Source organism: Pseudochaenichthys georgianus, chromosome 1 (genome assembly GCF_902827115.2).
Source record: "Pseudochaenichthys georgianus chromosome 1, fPseGeo1.2, whole genome shotgun sequence".
NCBI classification, from domain to species: domain Eukaryota; kingdom Metazoa; phylum Chordata; class Actinopteri; order Perciformes; family Channichthyidae; genus Pseudochaenichthys; species Pseudochaenichthys georgianus.
In genome coordinates, this window is record NC_047503.1 from 21881608 (window position 1) to 21893577 (window position 11970).

Consider the following 11970-nt stretch of genomic DNA (forward strand, 5'->3'; position numbering starts at 1 on the left):
ATTAAGTGCCTTGTAACTTGTTTTTTTATAGTTTCACTCCGTTTGAATGTCAGTGGACTGCAAATAAGTCAATAAAGGAACATGGCTGCTCATTCCCTGGCTCTCAAAAGAGTTTGGCTGGCTGTTTAATCTATGTTCACACTGAGACAGTACAACACATAGAGAGAACAGTACACCTATTGTGTAAGTACAAATAAGCAGAGTGTATGACAGCTTCCGGTTTTGGGTATTCTGGCTACACATTACTCTCACTCTTTATAGAGTGCCACAGTGACGCGTCTTACAACCCGGCAGTAAACTCCTTCCAGTTCCTTTGACAAAAACGCAATGCAATTTCTCCATAGGATTTAGGAAAATAGCTCGAAATAAGGTCTGTGGTTGACACACATTTAAGAGACGGATCACATTTTGTTCAGCCGGATAATATCCACATGTCTACCCTACTTTTATAATGTTCGAATCATAAATCTAGTCGCCAGAAGCAAAATGATAACGTTATGCTATAAACGAACTAGTAGGGTCGCTGCTTCAACATCACTCCAACTTAAGATCCATATTCAAAACTACAGATTCAAAATTGTACAAGTTGAAGCGTTTGTTTGAACAGTTTGCAGGAGGCAAGTAGGCTACTTGCTTCAAGCAGAACATGGGGAAAAACAAACTTAGCGGGAGTGTTTACGTGTTCGGTGTAATGACGTAAAACAGCCTTGACAACTTCTGAAGTCCAATTCAGGCACTTGTTAACAACCATTGTTTTTCAGACACGTAAACTCTTCAAAAATCACCAGTTGGGTCAGTGCTGATGTATTTAATGTCGTAGAACAAAACGTGATCTGTCTCTTAAATGTGTATCAACCACAGACCTTATTTCGAGCTATTTTCCAAAATCCTATGGAGAAATTGCACTGCTTTTTTGTCGAAGGAACCGGAATTGGTAAAATGCTAACTTACTTCCGGGTTTTAGAACGCGTCACTGTGGCACTCTATTTGGTAACGTTTAGGTGGATTTAGGAACTTCCCCTCGATTATATTGGCTCTAACGGTTAAAAATAGATGTCAATCATCAAAATCGCCCGAGGGGGGCCAGAGATATGGCAAATCCACCCAAATGACCCCAGAAGTGGTTTTCTTTTGCTAAATCTCTCTAAAAAGGTCAACTTGTTTTGCATCAATCTTGATACAGGGTACTTAGTATATGTTATACTTTGGATTCCTAAAGCTTTTAGTCTACTATCCCATCATTCAAGGGTGTTTTCACTATATAATAAGTAATGTGGTTTTTTTGGACGGACACTATAATTGCATTTATTTTTACTATGTTCAATCTGAGTTTACTTTAAAATAAAAAATAAAACTATATTGATTTTGACTTTTCTACATACAACTCACAGGTTTATCATTGCTTTGAGAAAAGCAATGAAAACAGGAAAAAACAGGTTGAGTACAAGATCTGAGTACTTTTTCCACCTCTTATGAAAATAAATAAATCCATAACATTGTAGTAGACTGACCATTTCTACCCAGAAGATAATGATTATTGTATTTGCAAATTCCTAGAGACAAAGGATGTAGTGCTTTAATAAGCAATGTTTCTAATTTGAATAACTGCATAGAGTAATTGACATGACTCAAAGTTATAGGCTTGGGGGGAATGCCACATACGAAATAACTTTGACTTAAAACCCTCTTTCTTAAAATTGGTTGACTATCATTAGGGCTCTGCATGTCAATCGAAAAACCGCTTAACGATTGTTCCAGTGTATATCTAATAATTTGGAAAAATGAATGCAAGGCCCATATATATATTTTCAGAGCCCTAACTGCCTGAGATATTTTCCACATTGCTATCAATCTGCTGAATACAGTACATGACTGAGAAAATGTAATGCATATGAAATAAATTGATCAAGGACTAAAGAACATTCAAAGCAAAATCACTGATATGAAGAAAAATGTATTAAAGAGCTATTATATGCAGATTGCTTTGTAATATATATGGCAATTTCCACAAAATACTGGACTCAAAGTAATGAAGCTTAAATGTCATGGATCTTATATTTTAATTGTAATTTCAGAAATGTAAGTTATCCCTTCAATTATTGAAAAGCCAAATTTGAAATGCCGTGCTCCATTTCTGGTCTGTGTCAGGGTTTTGGGGGAAATTATTCATTTAAATATTCTCTCTTCACTCAATTGCTTCTAGTTTTTGAATCCGTAAACTAGTGAAATTCTTATAAGCAAGGTGATAAAAATGCATTATAAATCACCTGCACTTTTGAACCTTGCAGGGTGTGAAAATGCATTAAACAGAGGACAGCGAAGGTGGAGAAAAGAAACAGTGAAAAAGAATGAGGAAGGGCAACAGCAACACGAGGCCTGCAGTATTTCATACAGGTGTGTGTGTGTGTGTGTGTGTGTGTGTGTGTGTGTGTGTGTGTGTGTGTGTGTGTGTGTGTGTGTGTGTGTGTGTGTGTGTGTGTGTGTGTGTGTGTGTGTGTGTGTGTGTGGTGTGTGTGTGTGTGTGTGTGTGTGTGTGTGTGTGTGTGTGTGTGTGTGTGTGTGTGTGTGTGTGTGTGTGTGTGTGTGTGTGTGTTGACAAGCAGGGAGGAGGATGATTAGAGGAAACAAATACAGCAGTTACTGTAATAGCATTAATCAGCATACTCACACATAAACACTTCTGTTTAATATGTATGTCACCATTATATGAATACATATTTTAATATCACACTCTGGTTACACATACTTATCTGAAATGAACAGTCGGAATAAAAACAATGATATATTGTGTCACACACACAAACCATGACTATTAAAACTCATAATAGATGAGGGCTGTCCCCATTGCACAAATTCTACCTTATCCCAGATTCTTCATATCTCTCCTCCATTCTCTCCCCTATCACATTTGCACCTGTGATTTCACACTCCTTTCATTTAATCACTCTCTCTAAAATGTTTTACCATGGTCTTGCTGTCCCCATTCCCTCTCTCGCTTCCCTTATCTCAATCTGTAGTTTTTAGTATCTTTTATACCAGTTTTTCTTTTTCAAATATAAATTGTTTGAAAGTCTCATTTGTGTTCAAGCAATGTTGAACTAAATGAGCCACTTTTGGTGAGACAATTTATTTCGTCTGGAATTACACTGAGAAAACTGAGAAGTTGGCCTCTTGGATATAATTTAACTGATTATATGTGCTCAACATAAACAATTCATGTTTGACCAAAAAACGTGATTATATTGTGTTGAGATAACATTAAGCTTAACATCATCCTCTGAAAGTGATTCAATCACATTGCCCTGAAGCGTTTCAATTGCACCGGAAGATCAGAGGGGGTGCTATTAAGCGCGGACGGAAGTTCTCCTCTCCCTCTTCTACCAGTGAACTTGTTGATGGAAGCATTCTCTCAGACACACGGTAAGAATATAAATCCTCAATCCATCCATCAAAACGTTATAAGGTTTAATTTTCATATCAGTATAGGCCTAATGTGTTTGTCATCGTTCAAAAGACGAACTTGTTAGGGAATGTTAACAGCGTTGCTGTTTGCTTAGCTAAGCTAGTGCTAGCGCTGGTTAGCACTAGCTAGCGCTGGTTAGCACTAGCTAGCGCAGCTAGCCTGGTCATATTATAAGTAAAAACCTTGATTCTGTCCATCACACAACGGTGTTGCTTCCCAACATGTCGCCAGGTGTGTAAAGTAAAGGTAAATCAGTTGAAAGCAGAAGTGCAATACACATCCCAATCCCCTATGCTGAAGTTGCAAAAACACCACGATCTTATGATCCAATTCTATCAGTTTCCCAGTTACACAGGGACGCGGGAAGTCAGTCAGAGTTGCATGTGCGTGCAGCGTCTCGCAGCGGAGTAACCGGTGTAGTGGAAATTTTTACTATTATCATCCTTATTATTATCCTTATTATATCTTTCATATGTTTAAACCAAATGCTTCTTATTTCCTGATATATTCTTACCATTATTATATATCTCTTCTTCCTCTCCTTCAAGGCCAAAGAGATGCTTTGGCTACTAAGAGACTCACACAGATTCACACGAACTTCCCTGCTCTGAGAACCGTTATGCTATCTACTCAAGGCCACTGGGTGTCTCATAAACAATCCGACTGTGTGAATCCAGATTTCTCTCTTTCCCACTCATTTCCTTATATAACCTTTGCTTTCCCATTGTTCTGCGCACTCTCGGGCAGACTTTCCATACTCTGTCCGACCGGTGACAATATATTATTATGTCGTGTATTTGAAGCTACAAATAAATAACCAAAAGACAGCTTTGCTTGATTCACCATTTATTTGTTTTGATCATTTGACTTGTACTCTCCAGCTGTGTTTGGGCCCTAGATTTCCATAACAAATGGCGTTGTCGGCAGGATCTCTGTATGTTTGAACGGGGAAACCTCTGGACGCTGGTGGCTGCTAGCTCCGGGATCTTGGATCCTCCTCTACCCCGACATAAAACAGTACGGGACGAGGGGACCAGCGCGAGGGGTGGAACCGATTGACTTCACGAGATCCAACAAACTCAAAGGGCTTTCAATACTCGGTGAGATGTGCAAAGTCTAAATTGTTTAAAGTTAAACGTAATTAAAACTCCATGACATCAGGAGAGGGACTGCTCGAAAACAGAGATATTTGGCATATCTAGCATCGACGGATGAAAAATAGTGTTTTGGTGACACGGAGTGTTTTGGTGACACTTTAAGGAGTGTTTTGGTGACACGGAGTGTTTTGGTGACACTTTAAAAGACTTTGCTATGGGGGAAAAGCAGGCGAGGGGGTGTGTACAGCCTCCTGAGGGTCCGACTGTAGATGTCATGCGAGCAAAATATGGTGAAGAAAGTCTGTCTAAATTAAATATATGGACGGAAATGTTCGGATTTCCTAATGGAGGTTCTTTGAGTAAATTAAAAATCAAAAACCTAAGGGATAAATTACAAGAGTGTGAAGATGGAATGAAGAAGAAGAGTACAATTAAAGTAAAAGACTTAGAGAAACTGGACACTCATAGAAAGTGTTTAAAATACTGGGAGGATGAAGCAGAGTGCCGTGAAAGAAGGCAATTGGCCGCGGCAATAAAAAAGATACAGGCTGAGGATAAAAGTGCAAAGGAAGAGAAAAAGTGTTTTGTGTTTCCTCCACAATATAAACCACATGATGCTTCCCTCTATCCTCTGTTTGCAGGCGTGCGGGACCCTCTCCTCGACTCGGGATTTCCATCCCCTCCTCCACCTCCCCCCGTCTGCTACCTGCAGTGGAGGCTCCTGGAGGGGCTGCTGCTGCTGCTGGACCATGAGGTCAACATACCAGCCGCCGCTGGAGCAGCTGCGCAGCAAGACACACAGACAGGGAGCAGAGACGAAGAGAGACAGAGAAAAGAAAATGAAGAAGAAGAAGCAGGACTGAAAAAGATCCATGACAAGAGAGAGAAAAAGAAAAGAGACGCGAAGAAAGCTGAACTCTACAGAAAAGAACACCTCCAAAAAGGAATAACTACATGCCCCGCTTTCCCTGGCCAGCTGACCATGGTCCAGGCTGGCACAACCGCCTGGACCCAAAGTGATGGCCAGGGCAGAGGAGGGGGTTTCCGAGGCCGGAGCAATAACTACAATCGCTGTTTTAACTGCGGAGAGACGGGTCATCGGTTCGCTGAATGCCCACACGAGAAGAAGAAAAAGAACTTTTGATCGGATAAATCGGACCACAACAAAGACAATTCTTCAAACTGACGGTCGAGGGAGGGGGTGGAGGAGGAGGGAATTCGGTCGGGGGAGACGGACCCCATGCCAAGCAGCATCTAACCAGGGAAGTGACACACACACACGCATCATACATGCTATTGAGGAATTAGAAGAATTAGAGGACATGTCTGTGGTTAAAAAGGGTACATATGTGAAATATGACAGTGAATTTTTGCATTAAGAAATGTCCCACACATTTTTGGTTGATTCTGGGGCTACACATCCTGTGGTAAAAAAGGGCAGAGTTGCCTGAATGCAAATTTAGTGATAGATTTATTCATGTGCTGGGTAACTATAAAGGAGAAGTTTCTGTACCACTTCAGAGTGGAGATAACGGTGTTGACAGTAATCCATTTCCCACATCAGTAAAAAACAGTTATTTTATCATCTGTCTGCCCAATACATTTACTGGGCAGAGATCTGATTCTCTGGTTCGGCTTGGACCTCATTTTTCCACAAATGAGGGTCTTAAAGTCCGACAGCCATCTCCTACGATGGTTCAAAAAAGTGTCATTTGATGATAAAGAACTGGTGAATGTGTATCAATGGGCTGCTGACATATCCTGATTTTCAGGAGTTGTTGCGTTTGACTGATCAACGTGGTTTTCCACCTGCTGTGTGGAAACTTCTCATTTTGCATTGTACTGCTAACGTGGTTGAAAGATCCGTGTAAATGCTATGATGAGAGTTTTACTGTTAGAATGTGTGAATGATGAGCTCATATTTAAAAATGTATTGGAATTCGCTGGGTAGCGCTATCTCTGTTAAGACTCACACACACACAAGACACAACCAGCTGTGTCAAATCCCAGGGGCGGTCCACACATTTCACTAGCCAGGGGGCCCCACTGATAGATGGAGGGATTTGGGTCCAATCGTTAAAGATTGGGAGTCAGTCACTGATTGGGCACCTACACACACAGAATATGTCATGTACTCTATGTCACGTGACGTGTATCAAAGGAAAATGTGCACGAACGTAGCCGTTCTGCGCACATTGCTGTTGGTTGAGGATAAGGTAATTTTCATATCTCTGAGCTTCCTGCCGCGCTTTCAGATGTGCCATACTCACTCTGGGCAGCTCACAGATATGACGTAGGGTTAATGTCCACGTTCACGTACCGTACCCATTGAAACGTGAAACTGTTGATGGCCAGTGTTTACCTCTCTGCTTAAACAAGGGGTCATTATTCCGTGTAACGATTCCAGTGTTTCCTGTCAAAAAGATCAGAGACAAACCTCCTGACGAGTGGAGATTTGTCCAGGATTTACGATGTAAATGCAGCTGTGCATGCACGCTCGTCCGGAATTCTTATCTGATTACTCCAAAAGTTCCAGCCTCTGCAACATATTTACTGCCATAGATGTCTCAAATGCATTTTTTCCAGTGTTCCGGTACACAAAGACAGTCAATTTTTGTTCACATTTGAATATAATGGTAAACCTTACACATTCACACGTTTGTGTTAAGACTAAATGTTAAAAAAGTCACTAAGCGACAGATGATTTCATTCTTGCGTATGTGTTCATAACACACGGCTGTTGTTATGCTTGCTGTGACGTTACATTAGTCCGTTCTCTGCTTGTAATTATGCCGTTACAAGCTTCAAAGTTGTATTTATCATCTGAATTTGCCGAAACAAGTTTAATATTCTGAAAGCCAAAACTTTGAAGATGTATAAGTGAGGTGTCTTGAGTAGTCAAAATTACCTACAAATCATTGTACACACGTGTACATATTATTCTATTTTTATGCAGCTCTGTGTGATTTTGTAGCTATTCAGTTCAATTCAGACTAATACACTACCAGAAGTGGAATAAGTACTCAGATATTGTACTTGAGTAAAAGTAGAAGTACCAGAGTATTACAGTAACAGTCCTGCATTCAAAATGTTCCTCAAGTAAAAGTAGAAAAGTATTATCAGAATATAGTGAAAGTAAAGACAGTAAAAGTAGTCGTTGTGCAGATTGGTTCAGAATAATATATATGATATGTTTTATAATGATTGATCATGAAAGTGTTCTCAGAGCTGGTGAAGGTGCAGCTAGTTTGAATGGCTTTGTATTCTGCAGGGTAGCTTGTGGATTCACTCCAGGTGGAACTAAAGTCTGATTTAACACTTGATTATATTTCACATCATTCATCCACATCTGTGAAGTAACTAAAGGTATTACATACATGTAGTGAAGGAAAAGTACACCATGTACCTATGACTTATGTTCACTTCCAACCTAAAAGTACCTAAAAAATAGTAATCAATAATGTATTGAAAAGTTATTTGCTGATTGGTTTTTATATCGGCTCAGCCAGGTTATATGGGAGGCCCAGTCTACGTACACTCTAACAACAAATGCCTTGGCTTAACAAAGAAAATCAAGGCAATAGGTTGCATCGATGGTTATTGAGTTAAGACAACTTCTATTGAAATGTTGTTAAAGCAACAAAGTTATTTGGGTTAGGGGAGAAGGCTTTTCCTCTGCAATCAGAGGTGTTTTCAATTACCACTCACTTAATAATTGGTAGCATAAACACAAGTTTTTAAGTTGATTACTCCAAAGTTCCAACTTGTTTTACCGTATTATTTAAATATAATCTTAAATTGTATGTACTTAATTACCACATGTTGAACATGAACACATGTTTTTAAGTTGACAACTATTTATAAATTAAGTTGCTCCAAATAATATTGTATTCAATAGGGTTTTCCTTTTAGCTTTTTCATGTTTTTGCCTTTAAAGAAAGAAATTAATTGATTCCACAACAAAAATATTAGGCAATTCATTTTTTTTTTTTTTTGAACTGCAGGTGTTTATTTCAACACATGATGTTTCAAAAGGAGAGACTTCATTTAGTTTGAATATTGCCTGAAGACGGTTGACGTAATTTCCATTGTGTGCACACCTAGACCGGACTTAAAGACAGACAGGTTTTTATTGTTTGGACTTAAAAGACGTTCCTCTGACCAACGCTGACCTCATTTTGTATGTTGATGGGTCTGCCTCTCGCGACCAAGGGGGCACTAATTTATTTGTTTGTTTTTTTTTGTTGTGTTTTTTTTGTTTTTGTTTTTTTCTGTTGTTTCAGATTCTGCTGTACTCCGTTCTGGACCGCTTCCATGTCACCTCTCAGCACAGGCAGCAGAGCTCACCGCACTAACTGAAGCCTGCACGTTTGCAGAAGGCAAAACCGTGACTATTTACACTGACTCACGATATGCTTTCGGGGTAGTACACGATTTTGGGGCTATTTGGAAGTGTAGACAATTTCTTAAATCTGATGGCAAACCAGTACTTAACCATGCACTGGTTGCAGGCTTACTAGACGCCATTCTGCTCCCATCTGAGGTTGCAGTCTGTAAATGTGCCGCACACGCAAGCAGTACAGACCCAGTTTCCCTAGGAAATGCGTCTGCTGACTCAGCCGCAAAGGCAGCTGCCCTGATTCCTCTCGCACCTCACGCACACTCATTTGTTAAAATCCCTGTCTCCTCCTTCACTGACAAAATGTCATCACTGACTTCCATGCAGCAGCTAGCTACGCCAGTTGAGAAGGCTCAATGGAAGGCTGCTGGGGCTGTTTTTGGGTTGGCCCAAATTCCAATCCATGTCTTCCCAGACATTTTTTCCCTCATTTCGCTAAGTTGACACATGGGTGGGATCATGTGTCAAAAGGGGGGATGTTAGAGTCTATAAATCAGGAGTGGTTCACAAGGGGGTTCACAGTAACAGCTCAAAAGCACTGTGAAGCATGCTAATCTGCATTATGAAAAATTACAAACTAACAAAATGCTGTGCAGACACAGGTCTGTCATGGACACAAGCTCTGCCCATTGTGCTGATGTACATGAGGATGCGGAAAAGAACACGGAGTCAACTCAGCCCATTTGAAATCCTTTTTGGGGCTCCTCCACAGATTGGACTCAAGGCTCCAGGATGTCCTCTTCCCTCCACAACTTTGTGTGAGGATGCTATGTTGTCATATTGTGTTAACCTATCATCCACTTTAGCGACTGCCACTGGTCCACTTCACCGCCTTCAACCGGGCGACTTCGTGCTGGTCAAGGATTTCCGGAGAAAGAGCTGGAAATCCAATCGTTGGCAAGGTCCCTACCAGGTGCTTCTCGGGACCCAGACAGCGGTCAAGGTCGCCGAGAGAGCTACATGGGTCCACGCCAGCCATTGCAAGGTCGTGGTCACAGGAAAGGAGAAACGATAGAAACAGATGACAACAAGTGACATGTCCAAGTCACCAACAGATGACAACAAGTGACATGTCCAAGTCACCAACAGATGACAACAAGTGACGTGTCCAAGTCACCAACAGATGACAACAAGTGACGTGTCCGAGTCACCAACAGAGATGACAGCAAGTGACGTGTCCTAGTCACCACCAGCACCACACTTGCACTACATACACCAAAACACACTACACACAAGGTGTCACGAGCGAGTGCCAGCTGAGCGGTTCCATATGCTCTCTGGTTCCTCGTTTGTGTTATCAGTGTGCGAAGTCTGACGGTCCATGTCACGAAATCGACCGAGAGAATACACTCACACACACCATGGAACATTTCCCCCTCGTGATGAGGGCTCGCCTGGAGAGACGACAACGCAACCGTGAGCAATGTGAATGCTACTGGAGAGCCTGGACAATCCTAGAATGGTTCCTCTGCATACTTGCCATGATAGTTGTGTTAGGACTAGTCCTATATTTTATGTATCCAGGGTCAGCACACAGCATGTTAGCCAAAATCGAGGTATCTAAGAGGTACATGGGGAAAGCAGGGCGAACCACATTTATTTTATTTTGTTGTCTGTATGTATGTATCCGGCGCCGACCCGTGTGGCACATTTTACATAGACATCGCGCCCAAAACTCAGACCCCGGAAAAGCGTAAGCAACCTTTGACGCCACTGTTGACATCCATAGGTACATCTACATTTAATCTATACATAGGCGACCATAGCAACATTGATGTGGGTCAGACCAGTAATGGGATCACCGGTAACGTCTGGTGGCACACTCTGAGATCATTCTTGCAGGCCGCAGGACAACATGGGTCATGTTATGCATGCACTCTTTTCCCCCACGACTCATCAATGTCCGTGCCAGTTCGTCCGCGCTCTCTGACCCAGGTTGAACACCTCTGCGCGTTTATGGCTCTGACAAAGCCCATCAAGGGTGAAGACAGCGTAACCGAGTGGCGTTATGCTAGGCAGCTTCCCCCACCATGCAGCAATCGGTCTAACTCCTCTTTGCGTGCATCCACGCTTGACACCACATACGCAAAGTACCAACCCGTCAGCCATGTGCACCCAGTCATTTGAGAGGGATGAAATACAACCTCTGCATCCAGAGAGTTTACCACAAAACGTCTCTTACACCACATTATTTTTTCCTAGGCACTACTACTGGTTGTACTCGCATCCTACGGAACACATGCGGTGACGGTGCTTACAAAATCTCGTATTGTCACATATCTGGTGCCCCTGAAAGAATCCTTTCTAACGTAGCATTCCCTGATGTTAAACATATTTCCCTCCAACTGGCGTGGCCCAGTGATGCTGGGTTTAGCATGAAGAATATGTCAGCATAAATGAGGCCACTCCACCCAGCCATGTCAATACTCATATTGCTCGAGGCACGGGCCGAGGAGGTGGAGTTGCAGCAATCTTTGACTCAAGTTTACTTATCAATACTAAACCAAAATGTAATTATACCTCTTTTGAAAGCCTCGTTTTTAGTCTTACGCATCCGACCTGGAAAACTTTGCAGCCAATCTTATTTGTTACAGTGTATCGTGCACCAGGTCCTTATTCAGAATTCTTATCAGAATTCTCTGAGTTTTTATCAACTTTGGTTCTTAAAACAGACAAAGTAATTATCGTAGGTGACTTTAATATTCATGTTGACGATGATAAAAATAGCCTTACTGTTGCATTTAACTCTATATTAGATTCTGTTGGTTTCTGTCAGAGTGTAAATAAACCAACCCACTGTTATAATCACACTCTCGACCTTGTTCTGACTTATGGTATTGAAATTGAGCAACTATTAGTCGAACCGCATAATCCTGCTTTATCCGACCATTTCTTAGTAACTTTTGAAGTACTGTTACTAGACTACAAAGCATTAGTCAAAAGCTCTTGCAGCAGAAACCTATCTGTTAGTGCTATAGCCACATTTAAGGAAGAGATTCAACCAATACTTA